General features: G+C 43.3%; 1 long non-coding RNA gene across 1 annotated transcript in view; it reads right to left on the bottom strand.

Moving 5' to 3' along the window:
- The window catches only part of LOC142448663 (uncharacterized), a 60,829-nt gene extending 48,119 nt beyond the window's left edge, over positions 1-12,710 (bottom strand). Inside the window, exon 1 of the long non-coding RNA XR_012784532.1 lies at positions 12,576-12,710. This is a non-coding gene — a long non-coding RNA (uncharacterized LOC142448663). The remainder of the gene's footprint in view (positions 1-12,575) is intronic.
- Between the last annotated feature and the right edge of the window lie 731 nt (positions 12,711-13,441).

Below are 13,441 nucleotides of genomic sequence, written 5' to 3'. Positions count from 1 at the left end.
TCTTTTAATAGCTGGGCACCATCCGCCCTCTTCTTCATATTTGCTTATGCACCTGTCTTGTCTTCAGTGATTGTGTCGGAATGGCGAACCTTTCCTTTTTAAAAATCATATATTAAGATATTTGTTAAGGAGGTGTCCTGAGGGATTCTATCAAAGAGTTTGAAGTCATCTGCCATTTTACTGTCTCCCATCCACCCTCCACCCACCTTCTCCTCCTTCGTGCACGCCTCATCAAATATCAAAACAAAACTTCTTTTAACAGCAGCAGACTCAAGTGCCAGTCAGTCCTCAGCATTTGTCACAGTAACTTCAGTGGCAACTATTAACAAAAAGGTGAATATTAGGTATTTCAGACAACACTAATATTGTCTTGAAGAGTACATAAGTTCTATTCTATTAATAGCTCAAAGAGCAAAGCCCCCAAAGCAAACTCACTGATATCGAATCAATTCTGACTCAGCGTGACCGTGTAGGGCAGCGTGGGACTGCCCTGTGTGGGTTTCCAAGGATATAAATCCATATGGGAATAGACAATCTCATGATTTTTCCCTGTGGAGCTTTTGATGTGCTCCAAGTGCTGACGTGTAGTTACAGCTAAACACACAACCCACTGTGAAATGTTAAACTGCCTTGTATACGCCTGAAAGTTGAACATTGACTAAGGGAGACCGAAGGTGAACTGATGACATTTGAGTTATGGTGCTCGTGAAGAATGTTGAAAATGCCCTGGGCTGCCACACAAACATGTCTATCTTAGAAGTATAGGAGCTGGGGCAGTGAGACTTCACCCCGTGTACTTTGGACATAGTGTCTGGAGAGGCCAGTCCCTGGAATAGGACATCATGCTTAGTAAAGTATAAGGTCAAACAAAATTAAAGTAAGACCCTCAATAAGTTCAGTTGATACACTGGCTGGAACAGTGGACTCAAACATAACAACAATGTGGAGATGGGGCAGGCCGGAGCAATATTTTGTTCTATTATACATAGGGTTGCTATGGATTGGAACTGAGTCAATGACACATAACACCAACAACAGAAAACAAGTTTTGACCCCTCAGGACCATTAATGAGAGTCTCAATACAAGGAGAGGAAGTGGAAAGGGGGGAGAGGAAGGGGAAACGGATCACAATGATCTACATATAATCCCCTCCCAGGGGTATGAACAACAGAAAAATGGGTGAAGGGAGACAGCGGCTGGCGTAAGACATGAAAAAAATTATAAATTTTCAAGGGTTCATAGGGGCAGGGGTGGGGGTGGAATGAGCTGATACCAAGAGCTCAAGTAGAAAGAAAATGTTTTGAAAATGATGATGGCAACATATGTACAAATGCGCTTGACACAATGGATCGATGGATAGATTCTGTTAAGAGCTGTACAAGCCCCCAATGAAATGATTTTTAAAAGAAAAGAAAGCAAGCTTTGGTGAGGATGCAGAGTAGCTGACATTCACAAAGACTGATGGAGGGAATATAAACAGATAAACTTGAGAAACCTGTTTATCGGGATCTGCTGAAGCTAAGCACATATGGTGCCATGACTTGGCAGTCCTGTGTCCATTCCTGTTACGATCAGGTGGCTCGTGACTCACTGTGCTCCTGGAAGACCAGGTAGAACTCTCCCGGGTGGTGTCCCAGGCTGGAATCCCTACGGAAGCAGACTGCCACATATTTCTCCCATGATTGGCTTATAAGTTTTTAACTGCTAACTTTTAAATAAGCAGCAGGCTCTTAAACAATTCTACCATTAGGGTTCCTTCTGTGGAGGCAGTTTTCTTAAAAGAAGGCTTATATCCAACACGTGTATGTATAAGAAAGTTAATTGTAGCTTTCCTGTACCGGCTCAAAACTAAAGACAATCCAAAGGTTTCAAAGCAGGGTAGATTAATCTACTGCCACATTCAGCAACATGGATAAATCTCACGGCCATCATTTGAAGCAAAAGAAAGTGAATTGATCTGGTATAAGCCCATTTCTCCAAGAGTCAAAAACACTCAAACTAATTTCTCTGTTGTGTCCAAGGTGAAAATAGTGATTTCTTTTTGGGTAGGAGGAGGCACGAGGGAGTCTTCTGGAGCTGCTAGAATATTCTGCATAGTGGCTCCCCAGGTCTGTGGTTGTTGGGTGCCCTTGAGTCTGCTCCCACTCCATGGACACCAGAATGAAACGCTGCCAGACGCTGTGCCAGCCTCATATTTGTTGTCAGGTTTGAGCCTATTGCTGCAGCCACAGTGTCAACCCATCTCATGGAGGGTCTTCTTCCTTCCCACTGACCTACTTTGCCAAGCTTAATGTCCTTATCCAGGGACTGGTCTGTTCTGATTACCTGTCTTCTTCTACGGAGTGTTCTGGCGATACTTCTTCCAAGACAGATTTGTTCATTCTTCTGTCTGTCCACAGTCAAAATCCTTCACCGCAAATATAAACATCTGTAAATATTCATTGAGCGTGCCACCTCAAATTTGTGTATTTCCCTGAGGCCTGCCTCCCTTAAAGGCGGGGAAGGGCTCACATGCTATTGAAACAGTCCTCACACAAACTCAAAACAGGTTAGTCATTAAAAGCAACATTGACTCATGGTAATAATCAAGATTACAGGTCCTCACCAGCCAATGGGACCCCCCTGCCAGAGCAGATTTGCAACTTATTTATAATTATACTCTTACTTTTTGGCACCTCGTACGTGTTCAACATATAACTGCTGAATCATATTGAATTACAGGAGTAGGAGGCCACGTGTTTATCTTTTACCTCTTTTAGAATGCTCTAACTTATTGGATGCTGGCGACCAGACGGTGGCCCTGTAGGAATCCATTGTTTCCACTCTGTTGAATCAATAAGTCATGCCAGCGACCGCTTGGAAATCCTCATGCTTCTCAATGCACCTACCCTGAATGATCCCAGAAACTGGTGGATATCTGAGAATGCTGACATGTAATAAACTATTTAACGATGCCGAGAGGCCTCATTGCAGACTTGGAAGTGCAAAAGTAAATATAAATCAAGACTGTCGGGCAGTCATAGGGCAATAGTGAGATCTTAAGAACCTAACAATACTTACTACCTCTCTGAAGCTACAACTATAATCTGTCCCAAAGATATGCCCAAACCACCTATCAGTGTCAGTTTGTAAAAAGTGTCAGGAAATGTCCAAACTTCTAATCAGATGCTTAGGAAACAACTTCAGGGTAGCACAAGTTTTACCATCAGATCTAAATTGCATACACATTGCATCAACTTGGTGTATCAGGGTGAACCACTTTAACAGAGAATAACAAATGGATTCTTGGTAACCTGGCATTAAATCTTGTTTGCCTCTAACAAATGGGAATAGAAATACCATATGACCCAGCAATCTCTCTACTCAGTATAGACCCTAGAGAAATAAGCTGAACAGAAACATATAAGCAAACACCCATGTTTATGGGTGTTTATGGGACCACCATTCACAATAGCAAAAAGAGAGAAACAGTCAATACATCCATTGGTGAAAGAGTGGACACAGAAACTTTGGTCCATACATACAAGGGATCACTAAAGGCTAATGATGAAACTGTCGAACACCTCACGGCGTGGAGGGATTGGGATGACATTATACTTAGAAAAGTTAGTCCCAGAGACAAATCCTGTATGAGGCCATCATTATTTTTAAATTTTCAATCAAGAAGATCACCCAAAGAAGCAAACTTTGATCCCTATGGAGAAGCCAGATGTGCGGGAGAGAAGAGAATGGGGGGCGGGAAAAGGAATTTTTAAAAATGTATTGTGAAAGAAGACATATAAAAAGCCATGTATATAGCTAAGAACATAGATCGATGCATAGTTAAACAGATAAAAATAAAACAGAATAATAAAAAACCAAAGAAAACAACAAGCAAAAAAATCCTAAATCTTGTTTAGCAATCCAGTTTGATGGGTACCCCATCTTTAAAGACTACTCCAAAGAGGGCAGTTGTGTCAGTGTTTACCAGCCCTGGCTTGAAATTGGATAGGAAATGGAAATCTGTGGTCAGAAAGGAGTTCACTACTGACAGGAAAGGGGGACCTTTTGGTCATTGTTGCTGAGATAGACTTGCTCTGGTCTGAGTGCTCTCTCCACTCTGAATCCCTTGCTCAGGGATGCCCTGAGGTCTGTGCCATTTCCCACATGGAGCAACATATGGAGAATAAATGTGGCCATGAACATTATGGTCAGCAAGGTGATACCGGTGCTTAACTAACAGCCAACTACTGCGCTGTATTGCTCGGGATGGACCAGTGCTCTTTCAAAAGCCTTACATCTCAGTGACTTAAATGAACTCCAAAAGTCTGAAAGTTTCCCGGCGGCTTACAGTCCAGTACGGTATGGAGTGAGGTAGGGCAGGGGGGCTGCAGCACACACATTCCATCAGGAACCTCAGTCTTCTGTTGCACTCAGTGATGCTAAGAGCCGGAGCCACCTTGATGGCAACTAACAGCAACAATGTAGTTATAGTCAATACATTAATTAATTAATGGGCTTTACAGCTTATAAATTACAATGTGTTTACAAAACTGCGATTCAGATCTGGTTGAGGGAGGAATACGTTCTAGAACACAGTGGCGCACCAAAACACTCCCTTCCGTGAGACCCTGACAGACAGACAGCTAACTCCTCCAGATGATAGTACGTCCTGTTTACGCAAATTGCAACAAAAACCAATCAGGCACTGACCATCAAGCCCGACACAGCTTTTATTGTTTTATACAAATTGAGCTTTTTCAATCCCAACAACAACTCTACAAACCTGATCTCATGGAGAAATTGGAAAAGAGAGAAGGAGAGACATTTTCTCAGGATCACCAGTCAGAAAATGTCGATCAGAGGCAGGATTGGATCCCAGGGAGCCTAAGTTCCACAGTTCATGTTTTGGACCATTATGTGGCAAAAACGTTCAACAAAGATGGTATCAACACTCTCATTTTGGTTCCTGTACACTGATTCCCATAACCAACTACTTAGAATTGAAATTTGATATAAATTACTTACCACATTCCCTTCCAAGGAATATAATCATTTCTTTAAACAAAATTATCATGCAGGAAATACTAATGAAATAGAAATTGTTTGAATTGTGAAAAACTGAAGGTTAGAACATGATGCCCTTTCCCCCTTGGTCTATATTCATAAGATTTTTTAAAAACCTAGCTCAAAAACAAAACTAAAAACTAGCTCAGCATTTTGTATAACTTATCTCGGTGGATCCTCAGAAAACCTTGGCAAGGGTATAATTTTTCCCCCATTTTATGAGGTGAGACACCAAATTTTATGATCAGAAAGCAAAGTCCAATGTTAACTGACTTGGATATTACTGTAAGCCTCCTGATAATACTTTCATAATGATTGCTGAGCATTTCTCCAAATGACAAGAAAGACCCTCTTCTGGCATTCCAAGAACACAGTCTATTAAAAAATGAGGACTTTGCTCTCACAATTAGCTCTTTTTCAATTCCAGGGAAGTCATTTCAGGGAAGCACTGGTGTGAACAACGGTCACACGTAGGAAGAGCAATGGGATATGGAGGAGGAGGAGGAGAGAGGAAACAGCTCCATAATTTTAGAAAGAGAATGAAAAAAAGAAGTTAGACTTCTAGGTTCTATTTCTGACTCTGCCTGTTTCCTAGCCAGCCAGCACATCTCCCTTCCTTTCACTCCATTAATTGCACAAGGTGGAGAAGAACATGCATGGGGTACAAAGCACCTTGTCAGGCTTGGATGAGAGTTCTGTACTTCAGCCAGTACAAAACCAAAATGGATCGTGCCATGAAAATCGTATTACGTTGTGATATACGGGGTTCACATTTTTGCAGGAATGCTTTTACTCTGAATTCATGAAGTCAACACAGGCAAACTTGCACTGTTAGGCGGAAACACAAAAGGACACAGCACACTGAAGACAGAGGAGGGTCTTTAGCGAAGCTAGCCTTCCATCAAGTTGTCGTGTCAGTGAACTTTCTAATCAATCCCCACCTATCCTCCTTGTCCCCTACAATCTTTCTCATTGAATTCCCTTTTCCTTACGTATGTCTTTTTGTATCTTCTTTGTCCTCACTATTAGACACTCTGTATGTTGTACTTCTCAGGAGGATTGCACTTTAGAGAAGAAGAAACTCTTAAGAAGAACTCTACTTACCTAGCACTTTGGCCCACTAATTACCGCTCCCCTTTAACATTCCCATTAAAATTCTCAACTTGCAGAAAATTCCGAGGAAGGAGTAGAGCTGAAGAACGCTGAGGTTCTTCTCAATGCGGTGACAGGCCCTCAATCGATTGAGAAACGTTGTTGCTCTAATATAATTAGTGTTTTCCCTCCAGAATCCCCAAGAGTCATCATCCTAGATCGCATGAGTCTTGGCAATTTTCAATGCGAGGCCTGGAGTTTGGTGGGCATGCTGGGAGTTTCCTTGGGGAACAGTGTGGGCATGGTGAACAGGTTTAATTGGGTGATGGTCCATGCAGTCTTAGTCACGGGATGGAAATCTCACTGTAGGCCAAGTGTCAGAGCATTCCAAGAACACTGGTTCTCGACGATTCCTCTCCTCTCAAGACTAAGCATCTGGTCTACCACCAGTTGCCATTGAGTCAAACTCAATTCACAGCAACACCACATGCTGCGTCAGAGTAGAACTCTGCTTTACAGGATTGTTGTTGTTTTAGGATCATTTTATTGGGGGCTCTTACAGCTCTTATAGCAATCCATACATCAATTGTATCAAGCACATTTTTACACATGTTGCCATAATTATTTTCTAAACATTTACTTTTGATTTGAGTCCTTGGTAATGGCTTCTCTTTTTTCCCCTCCATTCCTCCCCTCCTACCCTTGTGGCCCCTTTACAAATTATTATTATTTTAATATCTGTACCAACTGCTGTCTCCCTTCACCCACAGTTCCTGTCGTCCTTCCCCTCGGGCAGGGGGGCGTGGTTATGTGTCCAACATTGCGATTGTTTGTCCCTTCCTCCCCTCCTTTCCCCACCTTTCCTCTATACTCCTCATATCCCTAATCCCATTTCTGTTCCTGAGGGGTTTGTCTGACCTGGATTCTGTGTGTCATGAGCTCTTGTCTGTACCAGTGCACATGCTCCAGTCTAGCCCAAAGTGAAAGGCAGGACTGAGCGCATGATAGTGGGGGCTGAAGAAGTCTCAAAGAACCAGAGGAATATTATGTGCTTCATTGGTGCTATGCTGTGCCCTGGTTGACTCATCCCTTTCTTGGGACCCTTTTGTGAGGGGATGTCCTATAGTCTATAGATGGGTTTTGAGTCTCTGCTCTGGCTCCCCTCATTCTCAACAATATGAGTTTTTTTGTTTTGTTTTTTGGTTTTAGTCTTCTGGTGCCTGTTACCTGATTCTGTCTATACCTCATGACCGCATAGGCTGGTGCGTTTCATCCATGTAGGTTTGGTGCTTCTCTGCTAGATGTCTGCTTATTTAACTTCAAGCCTTTAAGATTGCAGACACTATATCTTTTGATAGCCAGGCACCATTAGATGTCTTCACCACATTTGCTTGTGCATCCATTTTGTCTTCAGTGATCGTGCCAGGAGGATGAGCATCGCAGAATGCCAGGTTGTGAGAACAAAGTGTTCTTGTGTTGAGGGAGGGCTTGAGCAGAGGCCCAAAGTTCATCCACTTCCTCAATGTATTGTCATATAAATATATGTACATAGGGCAATACCTCTATTTTAGGAATTCATACGTTTACATATGTGCATGGCTATGTTTATACCTCTATCCAAGGCTGAGAACACCTTTATAAGCACTTCATTATGTTTTCTTCCTCTTCTTTCCCTGCGTGTTACAGCTCCTCCCTTTCCAACCACACTTAGGTTACTCTCCAAACAACTAGTATTCCCTTATTAGGAAGCTTACTGCTGTCATTTTGGGTCTCAATTCCCTTACTATACTCCTGGTGCTTTGAAGAAATAATATGCAAAAATTCATCTGGGGGAAAGGTGGGGGGTGAGAGAGAGAGAGAGAATAGTTGTTTCAAACACGAGCAATTGTTTCACACATCATTGTGTTTCAGTAAATCCATCATTAAAGAGAGCGACCTCGGCAGAGCTTAGGTCCTTTGGCTTGTTGGTAGCATAGACATTCATTTGGGGACGAAATTAGCTGTGCAGCGTCAAGTTCATGCTGGTTCTTTGATCTCGTTATTTCTGGGTCCACATTGAAAAAGCAGAATACTACGAGCCTTCTTTCAGAGTGTCTCCGCACACTCACCTAAATGCGATGATGGTTAAAAAATCTTTTTAAATCATGCTTTCATTTAGACAAAATGAGGAGGTCAGTCACTTGGCTCATTATCAGAACTGATGCACTGAGATGGCTGTGTAAGCAGGTGCATTGTCATGGTGGCAAAACAAGTCCCCCATCTGACACAAATCAGGCTTTTTGGTCACACACTATTATGCAATCCTTTTCAGAACCGCTAAATAGAAAGTTTGATTAATGGTCAGATCTGGTGGATCAAACTCCAAATGTTCTATGGGTCGACATTTTCATCCATTTGGGAAGTTATCGACATTTCACTGTTTTTGAAATGAAAAAAAAACAACAAAACACTTGTACACTTGAGTTTTTCCCATAGCGCTGTCCTTGTGAGCTGTGTTCAACCTCACAACAGATTCTGCGGCACTTTTTCCTGAGCAGGAAACAAAATTTCACAGATGCCCACTATTCGCTTAAATCAACCATCACAAAAATAAGGTTTGAGCGCAACTGCTTTTACAAAAAATTTCACAGTGATCAAAGAGAACCTTCCCAAGCAATGCCAGTGGATGCACCAACTCAGAGCAAGTTGCTGGATGCTCACTTAACGGGAAGAATGTGTGCTATGGAAGCTCCGCTCTGCCAGTGAAATTCCAGTTTGGGGGTGGGGGTGCCTCCTCATGTGTCCTTGTGAATTTAGGGCCTAGTTTAGTCTAAAACCCAAACCAAACCTGGCCATTGAGTTGGTTTCAACTCATAGCAACCTCGTATGTGTTACAGAGTTAAACTGATTCATTGGACGGGGTGGTGTTTTGTCTTGACAGTAATCTTTATGGAAACAGATCCCCAGACCTTTTTTATGTGGTTCCAGTGGTTGGATTCAAACCATCTACCTTCAAGTAGTAGATAAAAGCAAACACTTGGTGACTCTGACCACCCAGTGACTCTGAGTCTGGACAACAGCCAGGGCAGCATCACACAGGCATTTATCACACATTTGACATATTCTATCAAAGGTAAGTTGAATGAGCAATAGATCATCAGCAGAATATTATTGCCCTGTTCAGTGGGTTCAGGGTAGTCATTCTTTTGGAAAATTACATGTACAGTGAGATATGGAATCTCAGGGTACTACAAGTGCTGAATGTGCTGGGTGGCTGGAGTTCAAGTCTGCCCAGAGGCACTTCAGGGATGAAAAGGCCTAGCAATCTACTTCCAAAAAATCACCCATTGAAAATCCTTTGAAGTAGAGTTCTACTCTAGCACACTGAGTCTCCATGAGTGGAAGTTAACTGATGGTAACTTTACATTCTTTAATTAATTTATTTTAATAAAGCAATGACTCCAGTAGGAGGAGCAAAGACCCTGGAATAGGAAAGCACCTGCGTGATAGAGGTAGAAGAAGTCAGAGTGCTATATCATAGGGAGCAGCTCTATCTTAAGGAATTCAACTTGATCCTACAAACATTGAAACATCGTTGAATAATTTTCAGCAGGGGAGGGATGGATGGGGTTTAAAGTCTACCCTGCCACATGGTGGATGGAATGGAAAAGAATATCTTGGCGGGGAGGACACTGTGGGGACAAAGGACATCGTGGAAAGCAAATGGATTCAAGAGAGAGAGGGTTTGCAGGTAGCACGTACCACCCTGGGTAATGGAACAGATCCACAGCCTGTGAGAAAGGCAGCTAATGAAGAGGATTTCTAAGTTTGCCAGGCTCAGCAGCCATGTGGAAAAAGGTGCCCTTTTTTGAGATGAGAAACTCAGAGGAGCAGGTTCAGGACCCTGGATATCTAAATCTATAGAATGAAAGAAGATGGCTAAGATGAAGACATAGTTGGAATTTGCGAGCATATTGATGGCATTGAAAGCCAGGTACGTGGTGATAGCCCCTAGGGAGGGTGGAAAATGAGGAGTGAGATTTATGGAGTGAGACCTGGAGCCACCAGGCTAACTACTGTTGCTAACTCGCCTGAGGAGCTAGTGGCACACTGGTTAAGAATCTGGTGGCAAACCAAAAGGTTGGTGGCCCAAACTCGCCAGCCACTCCACAAAAGATACAGCAATCTGCTTCTCTAAATATTATAGCCTTCAAACCCCATGGGGCAAGTTCTACTCAAGACCACAGGGTCGTTCAGCATGAGAATTCCCTTGGTAACAATGGGTTTTGTTTTGTTTTTAATAGTCTCGGGGGATGGCTTGGCTCTGGACTCTCAAGCATGATGTGGCTGCTAACTGCAAGGTTGGACTGCTAACTAAAAGGTCAACCATTCGAAATCACCAGCTTCTCTTCAGGAGAAAGACTGGGCTTTCTACTCCCATAAAGAGTTCAGAAACTCACTGGGACGTCAAGGTGCCTATGAGTCGGCATCAACTCGATGACAGTGAGTGAGTGACCTTGATTGTGCATTGTACTAGATTCCCTCAGCACAAGTCCCATTCGCAAATGTACAATATTAATATTGCCACTTAACCAAATGAAATCTCCCGATACAGAGGCAGAGGCTCGTGTGATCAAACCACACCAGTGGGAACCTGCTCTTGTTGGGTGCCACTGAATCCATTTCCACTCGCAGTTCAAAACGCTAACCAAGGTTATTTAAAACTGTATATCACAAACCAATGGGTCTCTGACATTCAGCCTGCATCCAGGTCTGTTCATCGCTCATTCTTGATTAAGGATCCAATCCCAAAGCTCTCTAAGTATCCCAGACACACTATTACGATAGCCTTTAAAATATTGAAGATAATAAATCACAGTCAACATGTGTAAAGTACTCACTAAATGCCAAGCACTGGGTACTTGGATGATCTCCTTTCAATTAGCTGTGTAAGACAAGATGTATTTACATCACCTCATTTTACAACAAATAAACTGAGACTGCAGAAGTAATTTGTTTAAAATAATGGTCTGAGCACTGCATGTCTCATATTTGTCTGCTTCATAATGGTACGGGTCAAAGTAAATGAATAAATAAATAAAAGAGCTCTTAGGTCAATGCTTTGACCAATTCTTACCCATTTTAAATAATAAAATGGACCTGCTTTCTGGATGTATCTTACACATCCTGCAAATGAATGAGCCGATGGGATGGGAAAGGGAAACTCAAGGGAGGAGACCGCCAAAAGAAAGGCTGCCGCCCTCCAGAGAAGTTGACCTGGCAAAGGTGCAATAGGGTTTGGCTGACGAGATGAGGGGCCTGCTGCGCGTATGATGACTCCATCAACTACAGACACCAACGGTGGTTTTGATTGTGAGCTCTGAAGGGAAAGCCCTTTGAGCAGATGCTCTGCGTTGCAGGCACTAAAGTATCCGCAAGCTGCCTCTCCCACGGGCAACTCTATGGAGCCAGGCTCCAGGTCAGGAACTCCAGGAGCGCGTGTCTATAAATGATGGGCAGTCGTCCTTCCAAGCAGTCTTGCAAGTGCCTCACAGGGCTGTGTCTAAATTTGGACGTTCTCACCATTCCTCACCTCCTGAGTTGTATCACATACAGTGTTTCTCATAGAGGGGTGGTTTTGCCCCTTGGGGACACTGGCGATGCCTGGAGACATTTTCAGCTGTCACAGTTTCCCCGAAGGTGCTACTGGAGAGGCCAGTGATACTACTAAACATCCTACAAAACACAGTTTCTCACCATCTGAGAAGTAACTGGTCCAACACTCAAAGAATGTAAAAGCCCTATCTTGTTGCCATGGGCAAGCTCTAGTGTTTCTCCTTGACTCCCATCCAGTGAGAACTCGGGGGTCAAAGCCGGGTTCTCACGATCTGGAATAGTTGAGAATACTTACTGCATTACACAAATTTTCTGTGGGGTGAATCATCAGAACAAATGAGACTCTGGGGCTGCTGCTCCAGCCTCACACGCCCTCCCTAGGCACGGGGTGAATTCCGATTCTGCAAGCATCTCTCCCAAGATGAAGTCTTTCTTGCCTGCCCCCCAGGAAGAAATACCTGCCTTTGCCTTGGTACCTCAACTCTACCCTTCACTCTCCCACAGTGACTGTACACTTCATTGCCACATGACTTTCATGCCCGTCTACCTTCCAGCTCCCTGGTTGGCACCTCCTTGGAGCTCAGAGACCGGTGCAATATATTCTTCAGTTTCCAGACCCTCAGCATAAGGCTTTGCCCTTGGTAGGTCTCCAGCATACATCCTTGAAATTAATGCATTTTCATTTTCAGGGAAGAGGATGGAGCCTACGGGTTGTTCCCCAACTCCAATATCTGACTGAAAATGTGATTATTTTTCCACCAATTGCCAAAGTGGATAGAAGCCAAGCAAACCACATGATCCGTCCCTTCACCCTCAGCCACACAAGTTCAAGAGCCTTTACCTCAAGTCCTGCAAGACTACAGTATGAAGGTCTCCTCGTGATGGGGAAGGATGGTAAAAATAGGATGCTTAAAAATCAAACACGTTTCCACAGGAAGAGAGAGAGAGAGATGCCAGCAGCCAGCAGCACCTCCCTGGGAGTAACAGAAGTTTCTATTTTAAAAGTGAGTCAAATAAGAAGCCGCCCTATCACAATGCTGCTTCCCCAGATCTCTTGGCCCAGGCAACAACCCATCAGCCTGTATCAGCCTCACACTGGGCCATGATGGAGCCGGCGCCAGCTGTGATTCAGAGCGGCCGTGTGAGGGACAGGGCCTCTCACACAAACTCACTCCTTTACACACACATACCCCACAGTCCAGCAAAATACCCCACTCTGTTAATCACGCATACAGCATTCAACTTGTCTCCCATGCAAACGTCACTGCAAGAGAAATGTGCATCCCGGGGCATTGCCTTCTGGTGATGCTACTTTACCGAGTAGCAAACAGTGCATACATTTTTAGATGTTCAAGTCTCCCAAAAGTTTCATGAATCCAGGGAAGAAGCTGGATATGTGACTCTAACCCTCATCTTTCCTCTTTACCCTTCAACTTTGGGTGCGTTTGCTTTATTTTATAGGTCTTCCATGAACTTTGATTAAGAAAAAAATAATAGCCCCTAGGGGAATGTGGGGGGAAAAAAGAAAATGATTAGGGAAATGAATGTACAGATGTGCTTTATACAACTGATGTAGGTAGATGTATGGACTGTGATAAGAGTTGTATGAGCCCCTAATAAAATGGTTTTTTTTAAAGAATAAAATAATGGTTCTACTATCATTGTGGCCAAGTATGAAGTCGTTTCTATCTCCAGGTCTGGTTATGT

The sequence above is a fragment of the Tenrec ecaudatus genome, chromosome 5 (genome assembly GCF_050624435.1).
Source record: "Tenrec ecaudatus isolate mTenEca1 chromosome 5, mTenEca1.hap1, whole genome shotgun sequence".
Taxonomy (NCBI): Eukaryota; Metazoa; Chordata; class Mammalia; order Afrosoricida; family Tenrecidae; genus Tenrec; species Tenrec ecaudatus.
This window is presented reverse-complemented; position numbering and strand designations above follow the sequence as displayed.